The sequence below is a fragment of the Jaculus jaculus genome, chromosome X, assembly GCF_020740685.1.
Source record: "Jaculus jaculus isolate mJacJac1 chromosome X, mJacJac1.mat.Y.cur, whole genome shotgun sequence".
Lineage (NCBI taxonomy): Eukaryota > Metazoa > Chordata > Mammalia > Rodentia > Dipodidae > Jaculus > Jaculus jaculus.
The window spans coordinates 74,672,011-74,696,583 of record NC_059125.1 but is presented as its reverse complement, the minus strand read 5'-3'; the positions used below and the strand labels follow the sequence as shown (position 1 = coordinate 74,696,583).

General features: G+C 39.2%; 1 protein-coding gene across 2 annotated transcripts in view; it reads left to right on the top strand.

Annotated features, from left to right (window-relative positions):
• The first annotated feature begins 771 nt into the window (after positions 1–771).
• Positions 772–24,573, top strand: part of Hdx (highly divergent homeobox) — a 144,973-nt gene continuing 121,171 nt past the window's right edge. The window contains exon 1 of one of the 2 annotated variants that reach the window (XM_004669600.2): positions 772–830. The gene's annotated coding sequence lies outside the window, so the exon portion shown is untranslated. The remainder of the gene's footprint in view (positions 831–24,573) is intronic. The other variant, XM_045140794.1, reaches the window with a different exon arrangement.

Sequence of the window (24,573 nt, the reverse complement as noted above, 5' to 3'; positions counted from 1 at the left end):
TGCGGGCTAATTCTATCTTCCAAATGGTGTTGCAAATTCTTATACAGCAACAACCAAAAATTCTAGGGCTCTCATGGCATCTAGTAAATTTGAGGAATGGATAAGTGAGTACTGAATAATAAACATGTAGACGGACATTCATTTTTTTTTTCTAACCTGTAATGATGATCAACAAAATAAATTCTGGCAGAACAGGCATTGAGACTAGTTGGATGGAGCCCATCTTTTCTTGTTTTAGTCACCACAGCCAATCAGTCATATATGACTATATTTTCTGTTACTGAAAAGTTACAAAGGGTACTTGGGAATCTTCCTAATTTAAACAAAACTGCCTGCACATATATGTCAATTGACCCCATATATTATGATTTGATTTGGCAATGACAATGGTGCAATTTTTCTGAAACCAAATCTGAAGTTGGAAGAACAGGTAACACCTGTTCAAATTGACTGTCAAGAAACTACTGTAGTTATGGGGATGCTGAATGTTCACAGCTATTAAAGGAGAGAATTAGAAAGGCCCGACCATAGATACAGCTGGTAAGTGCTTGGAAGAGGCATTCCACTAAGGGAAGCCATCTCTCCTCCCTCCTCCTCACTCTTGGGTTCTGGGCTGAGGCCAGGGACTGTCCGGAGCTGATCTCGGGCTCCCATTGGCCGCTGTCTTTCGTGACGTCACGATCATGATGAGAATTGATGATAGGACCCGCTGATTTCATTGTCTGAGGCGGCAGTGGAGACCCACGAAAAATCTCGCGGAATTCTCCTGCCCCAGTTACTGGCCTGATCTTGGATCCTCTGATCTCTTCTGTGACCGCACCACGCCCGAGGTAGGCGCCAAACCTGGGTGGGTGTGAAGGGCGAAGGAGGCTTTCAAGTCACAGGGATAATGCTATGTCCAATAGGGGGCTCGTAGGTTCTGTGGCCTAAAGAAGCAGCCAACAAATTAGCGCGGTTTCTGGGGAGCCAACTGCTTTAGCCTTCCGAGCAAAGACTGGCTGGAACGTGAGGTTAGAAAGGAGCTGAGGATGGGGATACCATGGGCATTGCCATAGAGCGCAGGACCTGGCTCCCGCGGAGGGAGATGTCTGGAATGCACTTGGGCCGGGTAGTAAAGGAGAACAGGCGCCTCTGCTTTCCAAGAAAGGACCGGGTTGAATTCTATCACTTCTACATTTCACTGGACAGTAGATTTCTCACAGCGTTAACTCAAACGCACCTAGAGCTCTGCGCCTGCGCATAAGCATCTGGCGGGGGGGGGGGGGGATTGGAGGGGGAGGCCCACAACCAGGAGAATAGGGGTGGAGGTTTGCGCAGGCGCTTTTTCTGTTTCCCTGGAGGGGGTGGGGCTGAGCTTTGCTTGGACTGATTTTGAGAGAGGTTAGGGAGTTGGCCTTAGGATGTTCCAGTGTGAGTTGATGGGGAAGGATTTGCCATTTACTTTGAATCTGGCATGATGAGTGCACCAGCAACAGAGTGGGTCTAATAAATTTGAGAAAGCAAATCCTTAATCTCCAAATATTAAGGTTTGAGGTGATAGAAAGAAGTTGAATTTGTGGAATAGAAAGTTTACAGATAAGAAACTGAAATGGGTGCAAGGCGATATTCTGAGGAATTTAACTTTGAACCTTCAAGGAACTCTGTTTTCAGATGACATTCAGTAATGTTGAATATTTAAACTTTAGAGAGCCTCTTTGAAGTCTGTTGTGGCGACTCAGAAATAAATTTTACTTGTCTTTTCTTCATCATTTCTCGGCCCATAAATCTTTAGCTCCTGTTTCACGGTTGGTGCTGTCCTTCCTGCTAGTATCACCTGAGTCAAAAACCTATTATACAGGACCTTGCCCAGCATCCCCTTATTGAGAGGAACTGTGCTACTCAGCAATTTTGAGGCCCAAACTATCTGTCATTGGTGGATAAATTGCTTAGTATGGTTATAATTTCACAGTGTGATCAGATTCGTATTTCACAGGACAATCTGGATTTTTCTCCAGTTTTTACAACTAAGAACTTTTCAAACCTTGGTCATTTTCTTTCATTTCATGTATAATCTGAACTCTCATTAGTACCCCTCCAATCAGAAAAGGAGATTCCTGCAAGTGTTCCTTCACTTGTGCTCCATCCTTAATACATTCCACAAGACTACTTATCAACTAATACTTCTTTACTAATTTTACTTTATTCTTTAGGGCATTCCTTTCCTTCACGTTCCTTGTATAATCTACTTTCATAACCTTTCTTCTTAGACTATTGCCCTCTTCTTCACCTAGGTTACCTTGCACCTTTCCTTCTACATAATTCAAATCTGACTTACTTTGCAAGGTTTGTTCCAGTTATTCCTCTGCATTAGTGCCTTCTAAGTTTAACCCAGTGTTTATGTAGATCACCTTCCTAGAATTCTCACACCAATGTGTGTGTGTGTTGTTTTTGTACTGGACCACATAACTGGATTTCATACCTTTCTTTAAGGATTGGGAACATGCCATTCACTTCTTTTTCATCTACTCATAGTGCCTGGTTGACTAATCAAAGCAACTATAAACATCTAAATTCTTTTTGTTTCTATAAAACAATTCCCTGGGGTGCAATGTAATATTGCTATAGAAACACATGTGGATACTTACTCATCATGGGTCAGAGAACAGTTATTTCAGTGAATAAGCATATCTGATTATAAGTCAGGGAGAACATATGATGGAGAATTTTGTACAGTGTGTGGCTTCCAAACATAACAGGTCCTCATAAACAAGACCAGGGGCCATAACATCAGATCATAACATCATTGTAATTTTCTTAGTTTGAAATATGCCATTTAGAAATATCCTATTGCTCTAGGCTTCTCCTTGATGACATTGCATCATGGATCTTCTCTTGATATCCACTCAGTCACTTTTTAAAAATTTTATTATACCTTCAATTGCTGTTTTACTTTGACTTCCCTTAATAGTTTTCATTTGCATGTCACTTGAATCACAACTAATCATCAAAATTGCCATAATTGTTATTACATATATTGGTTGTCACTTACTTAACCCTTGGGCTTCAATCTTTATTGTTCTACAGAGCTCAAGCTTTACTTGAATAGTAATGGAATCATAGTTTAATATAGAGGATTCTATAGCTGTCTCTTCACTCATTATTTGAAGGTTTGTGGTTTGGGAATATGGGCAGAAAACAGTCTGGAAGGATATTTTAATTTGTAGATTTGAAAGTCATTGTCATAGATTAATGTAAGTGAACTCTGAGTGGTATTTATTATGAGGGAAAATCCTTTCACCTTGACATTTTCTCTTATTATGTAAATTATGTGAGTCCCTGCAAAGCTGTTTAGCATGTAGCCAGCTCATATAGTAATTAATATGATTTTCTTAGACATTTACATGCCCACCAGTAAACAAAATGATTCAGTTAAGTAACTAAAAAGAATGTGATGTTTAAGAATATTCTGTACATATTAAAAGATTAAAATAAAAGATGAGGATGCGGAATTTGTCCTTTAAAGTTATAATCCCTATGTAAAAGATAGGAAAACATTGCTTGTTTGGCTTTATTTAGGTTGCAGAGTTTGAACTAGAATGGATTGTCGAGTGATAAGCCAGTTTTCTCATTTTATGTATGGGGAGTCTATGTCTCAGAGGCAAAGGCATTGAGCTAACATCTTTATAAACATTACCACATTTCAACATTATAACATGTCTGGGACACATTTTCTAATTATTTCTAATCCTTTCACACTTAAAGAATGAGAAAACAGGGCTAGAGGGATTGCTCAGTGGTTAAGGCACTTGCCTGCAAAGCCTAACAACCTGGGTTCAATTCCCCAGTACCCATATAAAACCAGATGCACAAAGTGGGACATGCATCTGTAGTTTTCAGTGACTGGAGTCCCTGGTATGCCCATTCTCTCTCTCTTTATTCTATCTCTCTTTGCTTGCCTATAAAGAATTTTTTTTTTTTTATGAGAAAACAGAGGCTCACCTTTATTGACTTACCATATGGCTAAGACTCAGTGGTCATAGTTAGGACTCAAATGTAGATATGTTTGACTCTTGATCATCAAATTCTGCTTAAGTAATATAATAGGTTTTTAGTAGAGATATAGCTAGTATCTATGTCTTCAGAATGCTAGCTCAGTGGTCTCTCTCTCTCTCTCTCTCTCTCTCTCTCTGTCTCTCTCTCTGTGTGTATGTGTGTGTGTGTGTGTGTGTGTTTATGCTGTACTATTTTTCATGAAACCTTTGACTTCTACAGAGTCAGCCATTTCTAAGCCTGATGAAATCATATATAGTAACATTTATGTTAAGTATTTTCTCAAATACTCTTTAGTCTTGATGCTCAGATGCACAAGGGCGTGCACACATCTGGAGTTCCTTTGCAGTGGCTGGAGGCTCTGGTGCATCCATTCTCTCTCTCCCCCCCCCCCTTTCTCGGTCAAATAAATAAATATTTAATTATTTCTGATTTTAAAATTGTTTTATATAGAGAGTATTATATTTTTAAACAATAAAATCCCCAATAGGATCAAAATTTTAAATTGTTGGTTTTCATTTTTTGAGGTGGAGTCAGCTAAATAGGTGGTGTCACAAAGAATACATTATAGTTAGGCACACTGGTTTTGAAGCAAGAGATGATAATTCTAGACAGATTAAATCTATTTAAGAAAGGTGCTGAGAGTACAATGGTTAGAGATGTAGTGCACAGCAGAGCACTAGCCTAGTAAAATGAGACCCTTTGTTCCCTAGCAACACACACACACACACACACACACACACATACACACTCACTCAGGTGGAAACTTTTAACATGTTTAGAAACTGACACTGACACCCTGAAACCTTTCCAGTCTTAAAAACAAATGTAAAGACCAGAGGTGAAACATGTATGTACAGTCGTCCTAGGCACAACTAATAGAACCACTGCCTGTGTTGGATCATGCAATCAGGGTTACTGCAACAGGATATACAACAGTAAATAAATTACTGAATTTTACATCTGCCATCTCTAAAAATCTACCATAGTAGCTATCCTGCTCCTAGATCTCCTATTATTTCAAAATTTGATTCATCTCTACTTGAGTTAATGCTTATATTTAAATCTCTTATTTGTCAGTGTGACAATAATATCAGGAAAAGTCTCCTTAGCTTCTCTTTCCTTGGAATTGAAGACAATTTAGTTTAAAGTATTTAACACAGCCTTGCAAATATGTGATTTACATACCCTTAATAGACATTTTGTTTCCGTGCAGACAAGTATTTGGGCATGGTTATTGTGCAGGGTCACACAACTGGGAAATGGCAGAGCTTGGAAATGCAGGAAATAATTCTTAACTCTTAGAACTTGACTGCTAAGCTGATAGGTTATAAGTCAGGGAGGTGGAATAGAATCTATTTTCATTTCCCCCAAATTTTTGCACTGGGATTAAAGACATGCACCACCATGCTTGGCACTAACCTCAGATATTTTTTATATGTTACAAAAATCTTAATGCTGAGAAAAAAATAAAAATGCAAAAGGTTAAGGACACATACAAAAACATTTATCTGTGACCTCAAGAAATATATCTGAGGGTAGTGCCAAGCATGGTGGTGCATGCCTTTAATCCCAGCACTCAGGAGGCAGAGGTAGGAGGATCACCATGTGCTGGGCTCCTCCCTGGTGGGTAGGTTGTGCTGAGGAGGGACCAGGCCCGCTGGTTCCTCCCAAGGGGTTGAGGAGAAGGATGAACGTCATACAACTCAGAACCTCTCCTAGTCACCGGAGAAAAACCACACTGAGTCGGGAGTCTTGTCGAAGCAGGAACTCACTTTATTGTTACAAGCAGTTGCCTACATAATGTTGGGAATGAAGTTGGGGATTCTAGGATGGGGGAAAGGTAAGGATCAATAGTAAACTGTGACTATTGAAATGATAATTCCAACTCCTGTGCGGAAGTATCAGGCAAGAAGCCATTAGGCATCTTGCTGAGTCCTAGCTGGCCAGAGGCAGATCACCAAACATTAGCTAGGCTCAGAACATTCCACTAGGCCTCACGCCTGGGCCTCTCAAGGCCCAACATCTCCCCCTTTTGTTTTTGTAAGGTCATTAGTCACCATGGCCCCTGTCTTAAATTGTCCCCCTCTAGGGATCTTACCCATCACTGGGTACCAGGTGTTTAGCTTGCTGAGAACCCACTCCATGGCCTGTCTTAGGTTGTCTCAGTCAGTCTGAGATCTTACCCGTCATTGGACACATGGAGGGCAGAGGAGGTGGCAGTGGGTCATATGAGGAACTTAATTCCTGAGTTGCCAGCCTGTGGTAATGTATCTCTACCTGATGGAATTTTATTGCCTCTAGCCATTGGTGAATGAATTGTGTAATTTTGTTAATTACACAAGGCCTGACAATGAGGATAAGGAGGAGGGGAAGGAGGGGCCTAAGATAAGGGAGGAGGTACGGTAAGAAGCCATGTAAGCCCGTCCACAGTGGGCTGTTCTGGAGGTCCCGCCGCCTCCTCCCCATGTCTTCCTAGAGCCTCTTAATCTTGTCCAGGACGATTCCTGATTTATGCCCTCGTTCCTGTACCTGAAACATGTTGATTTTTTAGGATTTAACTGTAATGTGCAGATCATAGTGGCCAAATCTCTGTGGTTATTTTCCTGAAGGGTGACAGCCATGGCCCTAGCCTGATGGGAGATAGTGCCAACATCCTTGGTGGCTACAATCCAGCTACTCATGGAGTTGTCCTTGAGACCCACACAGGCAAGGCGGTGATCAGCCATCATCCCATCCCAGACCAACATTCTAGTAAACTGATCCCATAATGCACCTGGGGGAAATTTTCTTTGGAGGCTTTTTTCCACTCTATCTATAAATGTAGCCAAGTCCTCAGATGGTTTCTGAGTAATATCCATAAGGGGGTTTTAAAGGGTCCCTCATCAAGCCTTTTCCATGCTGCTGAGCCCAGTGCCCTTACCTGGTCCCTATATGGGTCAGGGATAGCCGCCTGTTGAGTGCCTGTAGCATATTGATCAGAGGTACCAGAAAGCATCCCCAAAGTTATCAGCACAGGCGTCTGTTGACTTTGGTTTTGTTCTGCCTGTGTATGGCACTCATCTTTTAAAAAGGCACATCACTTAATGTACAGGGGACCCGACAAGACAGCCCAGACTAGATTTGTCTATTCTTGGGTTGTACAAGGTTTATGGGCAAGTCCCTGTAATAGGATCTCAGCCCAAGGAGAGTTGGGTCCATCCTCCAAGATGGCCTTTTAAAGCTCCTTAAGGTCCTGAGCTTCCCACGGATATCAGGCAGCAGGGCGATTGCCCTCAGGATTTAGATTGATGGGAAATAAAAAAAGTAGCTTTGTTTTTTGGCAGCTTGGCAGCCAAATATGAATCAGGGGCTGAGAGGTTCCAGAAAGGGTTCGTCGATGTAGGAGGTTCCCTGGAAGGCCAGAGAGCACTCTCAAAGGGTTCAAGTGAAGGGTATAAAGATGTACCCTTTTCTGGGGTTTTTAAAGTTGTATCTCCAGGAGGAGTAGCCGGATCAGGCTGTATACTGTCTTTTTTCTCTTTCTTTTGTTTGTTTGGTTGGCCTTGGAGGGAAGCAGTCCTTGAAGGGCGAGATCGTAGGGAGGACCCCTGAGGGGGGTATTTGACCCTTCTCCACATGTGCCCGACAAACAAGGGACTCTACCTTATTGCACGTGTCCCAATCAAAGAGATTTTCTTCCGGCAGCCATGGCACCAGCTTAAGAAGGCAATCCCAGTTCTGTCAAGCCTGATTATCGGTCAAATTAAGCCCTCTAGTCTTTAGGAGTGCTCTGAGAGATTCTAAGGCAGGGTTGGATTTAGAGATAAATTGTCCCATATTATAAAATTGAGAGAGAAATGTCCATAAAATCTGGGCAATAGCAAACCACAGACACACAAGTACAACACAACCACAAGGATCCAGAAGATAGGTAAACAAAAGCTGCAGATGCAGCTTGCCTGCGAACTGAAAGTGAAAGGAAAGAGAAAGAGAATGAAGAGATGTTGACAAACAAGTACAGGTTTTTGAAGCAAAGTTTAGCCCATTAAATATGAAGACTGCCTCATAACTTATGAGGGTACGCTCACCTGCACACGATTGACCTCCTCAATGAATGCCTCTCATGGGCCACTAGTCTGGTGGGTTCCCAGAGCCCCACATTAGGCCCCAGAGACCAGGCTCCTCCCTGGTGGGTAGGTAGTGCAGAGGAGGGACCAATCCCGCTGGTTCCTCCCAGATGTTAGCATAGCATATATGTTAGTTATTAAAGGGCCAATAGTAAACTGTGACTATTGAAATGATAATTCCAACTCCTGCACGCAAGTAGCAGGCAAGGAGCCTTTAGGCTGAGTCCTAGCTGGCAAGAGGCAGATCACTAAACTTTAGCTAGGCTCAGGAAGTTCCACTAGGCCTCATGACCTGGCCCTCAAGGCCCAACAACCGTGAGTTCAATGTAACCCTGAGACTACATAGTGAATTCCAGGTCAGCCTGGGCTAGAGTGAGACCCTACCTTGAAGCAGCCCCCCACAAAAAAAGACGTCCAAAAATATCTGAGGTTTAGGGGAAAGAGAGCATTGTGGCAACCTTCACTGGCTTCAAAGGGAATGAGATACATAGACCCATATCCTTTCCTAATGTCAAACCAACCAGTGTTGAAAACATTTCCTCAGTAAGATTTATAAACCAGTATATTGTAAGACTATATGTTTTCTTCTGCACTAATTTATTGCTTGAATCCCTACTTATTTGGTTAGCTACATCTACTGTTATCAGTATTATGGATAGGAATAGGTGCACCATTTGAGAATGTAATTGTGTGAGACCCTTCTTCAAACTAGCTGCATTCTTTCCTATACCAACAACTTTTTGTTTGGAAATCTTGAAAGAGTAATGGCTGGAAGAGACCTGGGGCACTGGGAAATGTGGAATAATAAATGTCTTCTTGGCTGGAGAGATGGCTTAGTGTTTAAGACACTTGTCAGCAAAGCCAAAGGACCCAGGTTCTATTTACCAGTACCCACATAAAGCCAGATGCACAGGTGATGAATGTGTCTGGAGTTCATCTGTAGTGGCTAGAGGCCTTGGGAGGCCCATTCTCTCTCCCTCTCCCTCTCCCTCCCTCTCTCTCTCTCTCTCTCTCTCTCTCTCTCTGGGTGTGTGTGTGTGTGTGTGTGTGTGTGTGTCTCTCATAAGTAAATAAGTAAACCTAAAATAATGTTTTCTGTGTTAGTGGTTAGTATTACATTAGGTATTTGACTTCTTAGCCTTGACTAAGCCTCTATTCTAAGTCAAGTGTATGATGAGATGTTTTTGAACATATATGTTAGTTATTAAAGTATCATTCTATCATTTTGTTTAGAACCTCCATCCTTTTTTTATTAATTATGTACACAGTGTATACAGTCATGTTGGCACCATTTTTAGCCTCCTCCCTGTACTCCCCTTTCCTCAGGGATCCTTCTCCTTGGGGAATATGGGTTGTGCATTGTGGGGATAGCCATCAGTTATGGGTAAGAGGCAATGTCTCTCTACATAATGACCCAATGTGTGGCACTAACATTCTTTCAACCCCTTCTTCCACGAATTTCCCTGAGTCATGTTGGGTTCATTGTAAATCTGCTTCAATGATGAGGTATTGGGAGCCTCTGTGTCTCTGGATATCTGATTTGGTAGGAGGTGATTGTTCTCTGTGTCTGTCTCCTTCACTCTTGTGCTGGAACCAGGTTCATCAAGAAAATAGCACCCTTGCTTGTTTCACCAATTATTCTTAGTTTCAGCTGGTGACCTTTTGAGGTATGATGGGCTGGTTTGTTTGTTAGAATCTACATCCATCTGAAAAAGAGAAGCAAATTTTCCAATGTCGAATGAAGTTAGTACCAGATAAATGGGATAACCTTTGAATTTTTAGAGAGAATTTAATATGTGTAGGTCCTCTTGTAGCCCATGATTGGTGGGAGCTTGATACTGGAGAGCAGGCTCATTTTGGATATGGTTCTGACTTGTTTCCCAGCTCCAGTTACGTGTTATGTTCCACTGAGCAGATCAATTAACCAAATCAAGAGCAGTTGGTTTCCCAACGTGGCTGTGCACCACTATTGTACTTAGGTGAGCATCATGTCATGTTGTTTGCTACTGAATAGTTTAGATTATGAGTTTCTTGGACAGATGTTGGTCATTTTCCCCCAGTCGCTCATGTAGCACCTTCTGGCAATAGATGAGCTAACTCTCTGGGAACTGACACTCTTCCAGATTCCATCCAGGTCGCTCCATGTTACCTACCAACAGCATATTGTGTCTTCAGCAGTAGGATCTTACCACTAACCTTTGGTGGGTCATCAAGTACTCTGACAGAAATCTATCTTCTTTTGGGAAACCTTGTAGGCCTCTCTGATCAATGCTCATTGTGGATGTTAGCCACATTCTGGTACTGGGAATTACAGGTCAGCATCCAAGAAGAGAAGGGAAAAAAAAGATAGTAATATAAATACTTTATTTATTTATTTATTTATTTATTTATTTATTTATTTAAGAGCAACACACAGAGAGAGAAAGACAGATAGAGGGAGAGAGAGAGAATGAGCATGCCAGGGCTTCCAGCCTCTGCAAACGAACTCCAGCCATGCGCCCCCTTGTGCATCTGGCTAACGTGGAACCTGGGAACCGAGCCTCGAACCGGGGTCCATAGGCTTCACAGGCAAGTGCTTAACCGCTAAGCCATCTCTCCAGCCCAAGATAGTAACATAAAAGAAATACAGAGAACTTAGAGAAGAGGAACAGGGTGTGGGGGAAACAGAAAAGATTAAGGTCAATTTTCATCATATTCTCTCCAGGGCATTGTGATTTAGGTATTCCCTCTAAGGGCCTGATGAAGGTTCAACCATCTAGTTTGTCTTTTAGGATGCAGAATTTTGTGATACCATTGCCAATTGGGTCCAGTTTTGTGGCCCCCATGGCCACCATTAACCTCCCCTCCCTCCCCACCCACCCTATTGTCTGGTCCTTGAGATGCTTATAGGGTATTTTCAGCATTTCAGGTAGATTCAGGTTAGGAGCCGTAGATGAGTGAGACTATGTGGTGATTATTTTTTTGTGATCAGTTGAGTTCACTGAGAATGATCTGTTCCGGGTTCTATCATTTTTCTTCAAATTTTAATGTGTCATTTTTTTTTCCTTATTGCTCTGTACAATTCCATTATGTAGCTATACCACATCTTGGTTATTCATTCGTCTAATGATGGACATCTGGGTTGATTCCAGCTCTTAGTTGTTAAGAATTGAGCAGCTATAAATATGGTTGAGTAAATCTCTCTGAACAAATGCATGGAGTTTTTTAGGATAAATGCCCATTAATGGAATAACGGGGTCTTGTGGCAACTCTATAGTTAACCATCTTAGGAGTCTCCATATTGCTTTCCAAAGTGTTTGTACCATCTTACATTCCCACCAACAGTGGATGGGGGTTCCTATTTCTCCATATCCTCACCAGCATTTATTTTCATTTGATTTTTAATGTTTGCTATAGGTGGAATTTGTTTTAATTATAGGTGGAAGTTGTTTTAATTTGCATTTCCCTGATGAGTAGGCATGATGCCCTTTTTCTTAAGTGTGTATTTGCCATTTGTATTTCTTCCTCTGAGAACTCCCTGCCCACTTCTTTGCCCCATTTTGTGAGTGGGTTGTTTGACTTTTTATTGTTTAGGCTTTTGAGTTTATCACTGATAAATGGTTAAAAGAATCTGGAGGTAAGTTTGAAGGTTTTTATAATTTAGCTAGTAATAATGTAAGATTCATTCTTAAAATTTATTTGTGAACGTGTTGTGGAAGCAATTTACTATTCTGCTTGTGTTTGGTGCATTTGTATCTACTAAATTTTTGATATTCAAAATTTTTCTATGGAGTGACAGCATAGAAATCTCCTGAGAGGTGTTTATAAACTGCAAATCTCTGGCTCTCTTCCAGACAACTGAATCATCATTTGCATTTTAGTGAGATCCTCAGTATGTCTATATGCACATTAATCTCTTAGAAACACTGATAAAAGTGAAATCTTTCTTTCCTGAGCAGCCTTGACTTTTACAAGCTGATAGTCCTAGATAAAACTGAATTTGCTTTTTTTTATTTCACTTTCACACATGTGTAACTATAGTGTTTTTTTTCTGACTAACATAGATTAGCTTTGCTCCGTTGTGGAGTCAACATTGTTATTGGAAGAATAGCTACAGCTATGTTATAGGTAACATTTATGAATTTGGGAATGGCCTCAACATTGAAATGACATTTATCCTAATTAACTTGATTTGTCATCAAAGTGTCACAGAAATACATACTAGGGCACAGTCACTATCATGGCAAAAAGAAATAAAACAGTTTTTTTTTAAGGTTTTCTGGTCACTGTTGGAACAATTTACCACACAATTACTGGTTAAGATAACATAAATTTGGCCAAGTATTGTGGGTTATCCTATAACCTCAGCACTTGGGAGGCTGAGGCAGAAGAATCACAAGTTTAACTGAGTGTGGGCTATAAAACAATACTTTATCTCAAAAAGCTGTGATAATAGATGTTTATGTTTGTGGCAGTCAGAAATATCAAATGGGTCTCATGGGGTAAAATCAGTTCATAAGCTCTTTCCTAGAATCTCAAGAGAAGAATCCATTTCCTTGCCTCTTTGAAATTCTAGAGAATACCCACATTGTCTTATGGCCTTCTTCAATCTTTAGAATAAGCAATATCTGAAAGCTTCTCACATTGTATCACTCTAATGCTAGCTTATCTGCCTCTACCTGCATGACTAAGGACTCTGCGATTGTATGATCCTGATCAGATAATACGTAACAATCTTATTTTATGGTTACCTGATTAGGAACATTAATTCTACCAGCAATCTTGATTAACATTTTTTCCCCATATAACCTAACAACCACAGTTTTTAGGAATTAGAACACAAACATATGTGAGAAGCGGAGAGGGCATAATTCTACCTACTTCAGAAATTGTTAACTTTTGGTTTGTGAAGTCATAATCTAATTCATCAAGCTGAACTTACAGCACTGCAAAGCATCTCTTAGGCCAAGGTTTCAAATCCTGCCACATTCCTCTTGAAAATCAGCTCCAAAAGACCAAAGCCACACAGTCAGGTGTCTAGCAGCAACCCCACTCCTCGGTACCACTTTACTGTTGCAGTCTGGTTCACATTGCTGGTAGAAATCACCCAACCAAGAGCAGCTTCTGGGAAAAAGAGTTTTATTTTGGCTTACAGGCTTGAGGGGAAGCTCCACGATGGCAGGGGAAAATGATGACATGAGCAGAGGATGGACATCACCCCCTGGCCAACATAAGGTGGGACACAGCAACAGGAGGGTGTGCCAAACACTGGCATGGGGAAACTGGTATAAAGCCCATAAGCCCGCCCCCAACAATACACTCCCTCCAGGAGGCATTAATTCCCAAATCTCCATCAGCTGGGAACCTAGCATTCAGAACACCTAAGTTTATGGGGGACACCTGAATCAAACCACCACAAGCATGATAATGCAGAGTTTGTTTTCCTATATCTGGCTTGTTTCACTTAGCAAAATACCCTCTATTTTCATCCATGTTGTTGCAAATGATAAGATTTTCTTCTTAGATATTGTTAAATAATGTGTTAGTGGGTATCCATAACATACTTCCTTTATTTAGTCACCATCATAGACATTTGAATTGATTTCAATATAACTTGGCTATTGTGAATAATGGCACATTGAACATAGAAATGCAGATCTCTTTACCTTGCAAAACTCAGTTCCTTTGGATATATGCTCAGTAACGATATTGGAAAAAATATGATAGCACTATTTTAAATTTTGAGGAACTTTAATGCTGTTTTATATAATGCCTCTCTTCATTTAAAGGCTTATCAATAGTTTACAATATTTCCTTTTTCTCTGTGGTGAATAAATTTATGTTTTCACCCTTTAGTTAATTAAATACATATGTTTGTGTAGTGTTTCTACACTATATGCCTGTGTGTGAATATACAGTATTACCTACTTACCACTAGATGGTGAACTTAGGGAAATTTGTCCTAACTCCTAAAAAGCATCTTACATACTGGAAATTTTTCTTCTAGGTATGGTATAAAATAAGGAATAGGGGCTGGAGAGATGGCTTGGTGGTTAAACACTTTCCTGTGAAGCCTAAGGACCCCTGTTTGAGGCTCAACTCCTCAGGACCCACATGCATCTGGAGTTCATTTGCAGTGGCTGAAGGCCCTGGCGTGCCCATTCTCTCTCTCTCTCCCTCTCTCTATCTGCCTCTTTCTCTCTGTCATTCTTAAATAAATAAATAAAAATTTTCAAAAAAATATAAGGAATAGGAGATATAAAACTTTGCAACCAAACTATTCTCTCTCCCCAGACATACACACACACATTCATACATACATAACCTGTAACAGTTTTAAGACTTAATGTCTCTCCCAACCAATTTATCATAATTAACTAGTACAATCCATGGAGTGACAGAATAATGCACATTATTCCAAGGCACACACAGTAGTTTTATCTACAAGGATTATATTTGGAGACATTAAGCTATCAAATTTAAAATTCAAAATAGTAGAAAGGATGTTCTCTAGTTATAATGCTATGAAACTAAGAATAACTAGAGAACTGTCTAGGAAATCACCAAATACTCAAACACTAAACAACATATTTGTAAGTAATCAATAGTTCAAAGAAAAAATCACTATGGAAATTAGAAAGTGCTTAATTGTTAGTGAAAATTATATGGCAAAATTTTAAAGTAACTGGGAATCACTTACATTTATGCTTAAAAAATAAATAATAGCATTAAAACATATATAGTAGACAAATTGAAAGCTTGAAAACGTATTACTTAAGCATTATTTTGACAAACCAAAGTAGGAGAAAAATAGTCCCAATACAAGGTTAAAGAAAGAAATAATTAATGGAAGAGTTAAATGAAATAGAAAACAGAAAAACACAATTAAGAATGCAAAAATTGGGCCGGAGAGATGGCTTAGCGGTTAAGCGCGTGCCTGTGAAGCCTAAGGACCCCGGTTCGAGGCTCGGTTCCCCAGGTCCCACGTTAGCCAGATGCACAAGGGGGCGCACGCGTCTGGAGTTCGTTTGCAGAGGCTGGAAGCCCTGGCACGCCCATTCTCTCTCTCTCCCTCTACCTGTCTTTCTCTCTGTGTCTGTCACTCTCAAATAAATAAATAAAAAATTAAAAAAAAAGAATGCAAAAATTCTGAAAAACATCTATATAGCCAAAGAAATGAAAAAACCTTGTCCAAATGAAGAATAAGGGAGAGGGCATCACAACAACAGGTCTTAAAGATGCTAAAACATGTACTTTAAAAGTATTGACATTATTAAGACTCAGCAAGTTAAAATAATTGGACCAAATTTTTGAAAGATAAAAATAACCAATATCCCTTTTGGAGCAAATACAATAATTTACTGTATGCGTTTAATCAAATGAGTTTAAATTTCACTTTTTTTTTTCCTTTCATGAAATCATCAGACCGAAACTGCTTCATTAGTGTTCTTTTTAGAAAAAGAAATAGACAATTGTCGTGGTGTACACTTGTAATCCCATCACTTGGGAGGCAGAGACAGGAAGATGCCTGACTCATTATTTGAAAGCCAGCCTTGTCAACAGAGTGAGATCTAGGCCATTAAGGGCTACATACCAACAAACGGTCTTGGAAAATAAAACAAAACAAACATAAAACATAATACAGGTTAAGTATTGTTCATTAAGTATTTGACATCAGTTGAGACCATAGGTACTTCTGATTTATGAGTTTACTTCTGTATTTAAAAAACATTTACATATACTAATTGTGCTATTTTGGGAATGAGAACCAAGGGTAAAACCAAATTCTCTTATGTTTCCTATATTCCTTTTACATATAGCCTGAAGGTAATTTTTAGTATTTTAATGCACCTGTGTTTTAACTGCAACTTGTTACTCAAGTTCAGATTAGGAATTTTTAATTTGGATATCATGTTGGCACCTAAAACGTTTCAGAATTTGGGGAAATTCAAGTTTTCAGGTTAAGGGTAATCACCCTGTAATATAAAATTCATAAAAAAATATTAAGAAAGTAGATGTTGGAGTAGATACACTACAGCTCATTTGAGTCCTTATTATGTCCCCAGTTATTTTTCTGGAAGCTGGAAAAATAAAAAGGATGAAAATTTGCTTCATGTGTTCGTGGAGTACATAGTGTATATTAAATGAGCTAAATAAATTTTCCCTCTTCCATATTCTTTGTCCTCTGTAATTGACTCAGAAAGAGAAGACTTGCCTGCATTTTATGCAGACATTCGAGAATAAAACAATTCCTCTGTAAAATTAGCAGTGGTGAACTTGGTCTACTGGCTTCTTTTCTTTATCAATGGTATACTAAAACTGATAAAATAATCTAAGAGTAGAATACTCCAGATTCTCCAAACTATACTACATGGGTCTGTGAAATGTCTCACTAGGTAGAGTGGTTGACTATCATTCACAAAGCCATGGGTGTGATATTTCCACATACTGCATAAAACTGAGTATGGTGGCACAGACCTATAATTCCAGCACTGGGGAGTTGGAGGCAGCAGCATCAGAAGTTCAAGACCATTCTCAATTGTATAGCTAGTTAGAGTCCAGCTTATGCTACAAAAGACCTTTTCCCAAAAATAAAAACCCTCTACAACTTTGAACTTTATCCTTCTCTCAACCCCAACACTACTTCTTCTGTATTGTTAAAATCAGTTTAATATTTCATCACATATTTCAATTGTTTTGTTTATGAAATATTTGGTGTTATAAATTATAATTCACAATCATATGCTAACATGAAATTTGGTCTCATTATGGAACCTAGGCTGACTTTAAACTCACCAGCGCTGGTAGTTTGAGTGTGTGGCCCCATAGAATCAGGATTTTTTTTTTTTGAGGTAAGGTCTCACTCTAGCTCAGGCTGACCTGGAATTCATTCTGTAGTCTCAGGGTGGCCTTGAACTCACAGCGATCCTCCTACCTCTGCCTCCCTAGTGCTGGGATTAAAAGCATGTGCCACCACACCCAGCTAGAATCAGGAATTTTTGATTGAGATTGATCTTGCAACTGGAGTCTCCAGCTGATGTAACCCTTTTTGGGGAAGAGGTATGTAACTGGAGGTGAATCTGTTAGTCCAACCCCAAAGTGTGAAAAAATCATTTTGAGCTCTTGCTGTTGGTGTTTCCTGGCTGTTGGTGCTTGCTGTTCTTGTTTTCTTTTTTCTCTCTTTATTAACAACTTCCATGATTATAAAAAAAAAATCCCATGGTAATAACCCCCCACTTTCCCCTTTGAAATGCCATTATCCATTATATCCCCTGCCATTCTCAATCAGTCTCTCTTTTATTTTGATGTCATGATCTTTTCCTCCCCTTATGATGGTATTGGGTAGGTAGTGTCAGGCATTGTGAGGTCATGGATATCCAGGCCATTGTGTCTGGAGGGAGCACATTGTAAGGAGTCCTACCCTTCATTTGGCCCTTACATTCTTTCTGCCACCTCCTCTGAATTAGCCCCTGAACTTTGGAACTTTGTGATAGAGATATTGCAGTACTGAGCACTGCAGTCATTTCCTTCTAGCACCATGATACCTTCTGAGTCGTCCCAAGGTCACTGCCATCTGAAAAGAGAAGATTCTCTACCCAAAGTGAGAGTAGCATTAATATAAGGGTATGGACATTAAGAGAAGTGTTTACTGGGCAGTTTGATAAGCATAGTATAAACATTTAGCCAGACAGAAGCAGGCATTATACCCCTAGGGCATATGGCTACCCCTGTTTTAAGTTTTCAGTATCAGGGATGTATTCCCTTCCATGGAGCAGGCCTCCAGTCCAATTAGAAGACAGTTGGTTTCAACCATGATAGACATGCCACTATTACACCCATTGGCTCATTTGGCCTGGCTGGCCAAATATGAGGCTTGCAGTGTCCACTGTTTAGTATGTTCACTGGTGATTTCTCTTTCTCCCATTGTCCTACATGCAGAATGGTTTCTTCCAGCTTTTCTGTCAGCTGATCTACATGGAGGAGGTTATGAGCTCAGTTCCAGCAGTATTTCTCAGTGGCTGTGCAGCCCAAGTATGTGGAGTCTTCAGCAATAGGGTCTTACCATCTATTCCTGGTGGGAAACCAAGGGCCTCAGCAATGGCCTGTAATGTTTTGGAGATATCAGGGACCTCCCTGGAAAGCAACTTACTGGAAGATATCCCATCCCTGGCACTGAAAATTTTCTAGCAACAATCAATGTCTCCTGAGTGTTCCATTGTCCAAAAAAGTAGGATTCATATGGTTTATTTATATCCTCTTAGATTTTGGTTAGCCATCCCTCCACCTTTCCTTTACTCCAACACTTCCCCTGACCTCACCTTGGGCCTTTTAACCCCCATGAATCTATTCTTCTACTTACATATATACAATGCCATCCTATTAAGTACCCCCTCCCTTCCTTTATATCTCTTTTCTAGCTTACTGGCCTCTGCTACTAAGCTTTTTCCTTCACACACAGGCACCCAAACATCTGTAGCTAGGATTCCTGTGGTTGTATCTTTAGAAGTGAGCCAGCTTCTTCCACCATTGATGGAACTTCCCTTCTGGATTCTTTAAGCCTCAAATAAACTCCTTTTCTCCCGTAAGGTGTTTCTAGTCAGGTATTTATTCAGTAACACGAAACTAACTCCTGAGTGTTGGATTTAAAACTGTGTACCACCACATTTAGTCATCAGAGGGACTGATGTTAATGGAACTTTCTATTCTACTACTCCTCAGTTCATAGGGTGCAAAATTAAAAATCCATTTAACTACCATATGAACTTCATCTTGAACCATAAGGAAAATAAATGATTCAAAGCTACATGGTGAAGCCCAAATGATGAGCTTCTTGGGCTTTTCTGTAAAATCTCTAGTCTTTCATCAGATGGGAAGTAAATCAATGAATAACACCAAAATCCAGAAATAGACCATCAAAATGGAGCTGCACAACAAATGACAGCATATAACCAGGAGTAGGAGAAAAACTACAAAAAGCAGATATAAGAATGACGTCTTTTAATGAGGGGATAAAGACTTTTATACAAATACTATATCACCATATCATTTGTATCATCATGACACAATCTTATAAAATAATTGTTTTTCATACTGCATGCTCAAAAAATTAGGGGACTACATACTGTAGAGAAGAAGTGTTTCCATTTAAAATATTTTTGAGGTAGGATCTCACTACAGCTCAGGCTGACCTGGAATTCACTATGTAGTCTCAGGGTGGCCTCGAACTCATGGTGATCCTCCTACCTCTGCCTCCCAAGTGCTGGGATTAAAGGAATGTGCACCATTCCCTGATAACAGACATAAATTTTATTGCTTGTATCAGTATATATTTGAGGTTTCCAGAATGACTCATTTCCCAAGATATCATAAAAATAAAATATAGTGATAATTTAAAAAATTTCAAATATCTTCACTGCAAATTATTCAGGGCAACCAGACAGTGCACAATTACATATGTACCTTGCATTGTTATGGTCAAGAAAATGTAAACACTAAAAGAAAAATGCTTGTGATATATTATTAATATATCTCATTTACCTCAAAATTTTTGAGATAATAATTTATCCTGAAATATAGTCATTTTTATTTTCATTTATAAGAGATTCTGAGAAAGGAAAGTGATTCTTCTGGGCTTTTAAACTTGTTTTCCTTTTTGCATTCTCAATCACTAATATCAGTCTCAAAGTATTAGTTTTCACCAAGTCACACAAGTATATGCTTCATATGACTTGGAATAAAATTCCTTACAGTTTTGTATGATCTGGAACTGAAGTAATGGCTCAGTGGTTAAAGGTGCTTTGTTTCAAAATCTGTCATCCCTTGTTAGATTTCCCAATACCCATGTAAAACCAGAGGCACAAAGTAGCGGGCACATGAATTTGTAGATCATTTGCAGTGGCAAGAGATTTGAATGGCATATATACATATATATTTTAAGTCATGGGCTGGACATCTGTTCAAGAGGGCAACCACCTAACTTCATTGAATCTCCCCATGAAAGAAAGGCTTTAAGGGTTCACTGGGTCTTTTAGGGGAGATCAATCTCCAATAGAGGGTGCAGAGGGGGAAAAAATGGATTTACTGATTGCCTTGCTTGAAGATAGTTTCCAACCCAAACTACTCTACCCCCAAAAAGTATTCCTCATAACAGATGGTAAAAAACTTTCCATGGCAAAACTTAGCTTTACAATTATATGAACACAAAACCAAACCTACAGAGAGTATTTCAGGAAATTCTCCACACAGAAGAATCAAATAATCAAACTCAAGTGCCTATAAGAAGCAGATCACAATAACCAAACACAGAGAAGACACAAAAAACTTCAAACTCCATGAAAACACCAAACCACATGTACAAACACAATATGGCAGGGAACAAATCGAATCTCACATACATTACCCTAAATATGAATAACATTAATTCACCCATCATGAGACACAAGCTAACAGGATGGGTCAGAAAATTAGGCCCCTCAATCAGTTGTCTATAAGAAACCCACCTCACCATTGAAGATAGACAATCTCAATCAAAAAGGGTGGAAAACAATATTCCAAGCAAATGGGTATAAGAAACAAGCAGGCATAGCTATATTAATATCGGTTAAAATAGACTTCAAACCAAAAATAACCAAAAAAGACAAAAAGGTCACTTTTTACTTATCAAGGGAATGATCCATCAAGAGGATATCACAATCATAAATCTTTATGCACCAAAGTCAGGAGCACCACAGTTCATAAAAAAAAAAAAACCTACTTGACAATAAAACAGAAATAACCACTAACACCATCATAGATGGGGACTTCAATACACCATTATCAGTAATAGACAAATCATCCAAACAGAAACTCAACAGGAAGTAAGAGAGCTCAACAAAACCACAGAATACTTAGATCTAACAGACATCTACAGAACATTCCATCCCAAATTCACAGACTACACATTCTTCTCATCATCCCATGGAACATTCTCTAAAATAGATCATATACTGGGTCACAAAGCCTGCCTCCATATATTTAGGAAGATTGACATAATTCCCTGCATGATATCAGATCACAGTGCTATATTGCTAGAAAATAACAATGAAAGACCCACCAAGAGTCCCATCAGCTCCTGGAAAGTGAACAGCACACTTTTGAACAATAAATGGATAGTGGACTAAATAAAAAATAAAATTGTGGAATTTCAAGAAATGAATGTTCATGAGAACACATTGTACCAAAATATATTGGACACAATGAAGGTGGTCCTCAGGGAAAAATTCATAGCACTAAATGCCCTCATAACAAAGACAGAAAGATCCAAATCAATAACCTAACCATCCACCAAAAGGCACTGGAAAAGCACAAGAATCCAACCCAAAAAACTCCAGATGGAAAGAAATATTTAATATCAGAGAAGAAATTAATGAATTGGAAGCTAAGAAAACAATTAAGAAAATTGACAAAACAGAGAGCTGGATCTTTGAAAAAATAAACAAGATTGACAAACCACTGGCCAATTTGATGAAGCAAAATTAAAAAAAAAAAAGAGAGATGCTTCAAATTAATGAAATTAGAAATGAGAAAGGAGAGATCAAAACAGACATAAGTTAAATTGGGAGAATCATCAGGACTTATTTCAAAAACCTCTACTCCACAAAACTGGATAATATGGATAAATAGGAAAATTCCTGGACACATACCATCTACCAAAGCTAAACTCATAGCAGATTAATCTCTTAAACAAACCTATCATACTCACTGAGATTGAAAAAAGTAATTAAAAAAAAACCTCCCCCCAAAAGAGTACTGGACCAAATGGCTTCTCAGCTGAATTCTATCAAACCTTCATGGAAGAACTCAAACCAATCTTTCTCAAAGTGTGCCACACAATTGGAGAACAGGGAAAGCTCCCCCAATACCTTCTATGAAGCTAGCATCATCCTTATTCCAAAACCAGGCAGATATGCCACAAGAAAAGAAAACTAGAGGCCTATTTCCCTTATGAACTTAGATGCAAAAATCCTGAACAAAATCCTGCAAACCCAATCCCACAACGCATTAAAAGCGTTAAAATCCAACTTGATCAAGTGGGATTCATCCCAGGAATGCAGGGGTGGTTCAACATATGGAGATCTGTCCATGTAATACACCACATAAACACGGTTAAACATAAAAACCACATGATAATTTTGATTGATGCAGAAAAAGCCTTTCACAAAATACAACTTCACTTCATGATCAAAACATTGAAGAAAAAAAATATTGGAGAGAATTGGCATGGTTGGTTAATATCTTAACATAATAAAAGCTATAGACAAAGATCTTAAACCCAAATAATACTTAAAGGAGAAAGACTGGAGGAATTCCCATTGAGATCAGGAACAAGAAAGTGGTGTCCACTCTCACCTCTGCTCTTCAATATAGTACTGGAAGTTCTAGCTCAAGCAATAAGACAGGAGAAGGAAATAAAAGGGATACAATTTGTGAAAGAAGTTAAGTGAGCTCTATTTGCAGATAATATGATTCTAAGTAAGAGACCCAAGAGAGTCCATCCCAAAAGTCTTTAATGTGATTAACTCCTTCAGCAAAGTAGCAGGATACAAAATCAATGCACAAAATTCAGTAGCCTTTCTATATACAAATGACAAAGATGCAGAGAAAGAAATAAGGGACATGGTCCCATTTTCAATACCAACCCCCCCCAAAAAAAATACCTTGGAATAACCTTAACTAAGGAAGTGAAAGATCTATACAATGAAAAAAAAGCACTCAAAAAAGAAATTGAGGAGGACTTGAGAAAACAGCAAGACCTCCCATGCTCCTGGATAGGCAGAATTAACAAGGTGAAGATGGCAATCCTACCAAAGGCAATTTACAGATTTAATGCAATTCCAATTAAAATCCCAACAGTATTCTCCAGAGATAGAAAAAAATGATCTCAAATTTCAATTGGGAAGACAGAAGGCCTCACATATCCAAACATATCCTCAGCAAAAGAAATACCTCTGCAGGCTGAAGAGATGGCTTAGTGGTTAAGCGCTTGCCTGTGAAGCCTAAGGACCCCGGTTGGAGGCTCGGTGCCCCAGGTCCCACATTAGCCAGATGCACAAGGGTGCGCATGCGTATGGAGTTCGTTTGCAGAGGCTGGAAGCCCTGGCGTGCCCATTCTCTCTCTCTCCCTCTATCTGTCTTTCTGTCTGTGTCTGTCGCTCTCAAATAAATAAACAATTAAATTTAAAAAAAATTAAAAAAAAGAAATACATCTGAAGTTGTCACCATAGCTGATCTAAAGCTATATTACAAAGCCATAGTAATAAAAATAACATGGTGGTACTGGCATAAAAAACAGGACTATAGACCAATGGAAAAGAATTGAGGACCCGGACGTTAGATAAAGCAACTACTACTACTTCATATTTGACAAAGGCCCTAACAATATTAGGCTGGAAAAAAGGCAGCATCTTCAACAAATGGTGCTGGACAAACTGGATAACCACATGCAATAAATTAAAATTTGATCCACACATCTCACCATGCACAACACTCAGTCCAAAGACCTCAATATAAGACCAGAAACTCGGTTACTACTGGAAAATATATAGGAAGAACTTTCCATGATATAGGAATGCAAAAGGACTTCCTAAACAAAACCCCAGTAGCACATGATCTTAAACAGTCAGTCAAACAGTGTGATCACATGAAGCTCAAGAGTTTATTCACAGACAAACACACAATAAGCAAAGCCAATAAATTACCCACAGAATGGGGGAAAATATTTGCTGAATATCCAAATGACAGAGGCCTAATGTCTAGAATCTACAAAGACCTCAAAAACCTAATGAATAAAAAGTCAAACAACCCACTCAAAAAATGGGGCAAAGAGCTGGACAGGCAGTACACAGAGGAAGAAATACAACTGGCAAACATACACTTAAGAAAATGTTCATCATCCCTAATCATCAGGAAAATACAAATTAAAACAACTATGAGATTCCACCTTACTCCAGTAAGGATAGAAAACATCAAAAACTCAAATGAAAATAAATGCTGGAGAGGATATGGAAAAATAGGAACTCTCATCCACTGTTGGTGGGAATGTAAGATGGCACGACCACTTTGGGAAGCAATATGAAGACTCCTAAAAAAGTTGACTATAGAGTTACCAACAGACACAGTTATTCCCTTACTGGGCATGTAACCTAAAACCTTCAAGCCTCAGTTCAGAGAGATTTGCTCAACCATGTTTATACCTGTTTAATTTTGCTCAACCATGCTTATAGCTGCTCAATTCATAATAGTTAAGAGCTTGAATCAACCCAGATGTCCATCACTAGAAGAACAGATAACTAAGATGCGGTATATCTACATGATGGAATTTTACACAGCAGTAGGAAAAAAATGGCACATTGAAATTTGAAGAAAAATGTTTGAACATGGAACAGATCATTCTCAGTGAACTTTCCCAATCACAGAA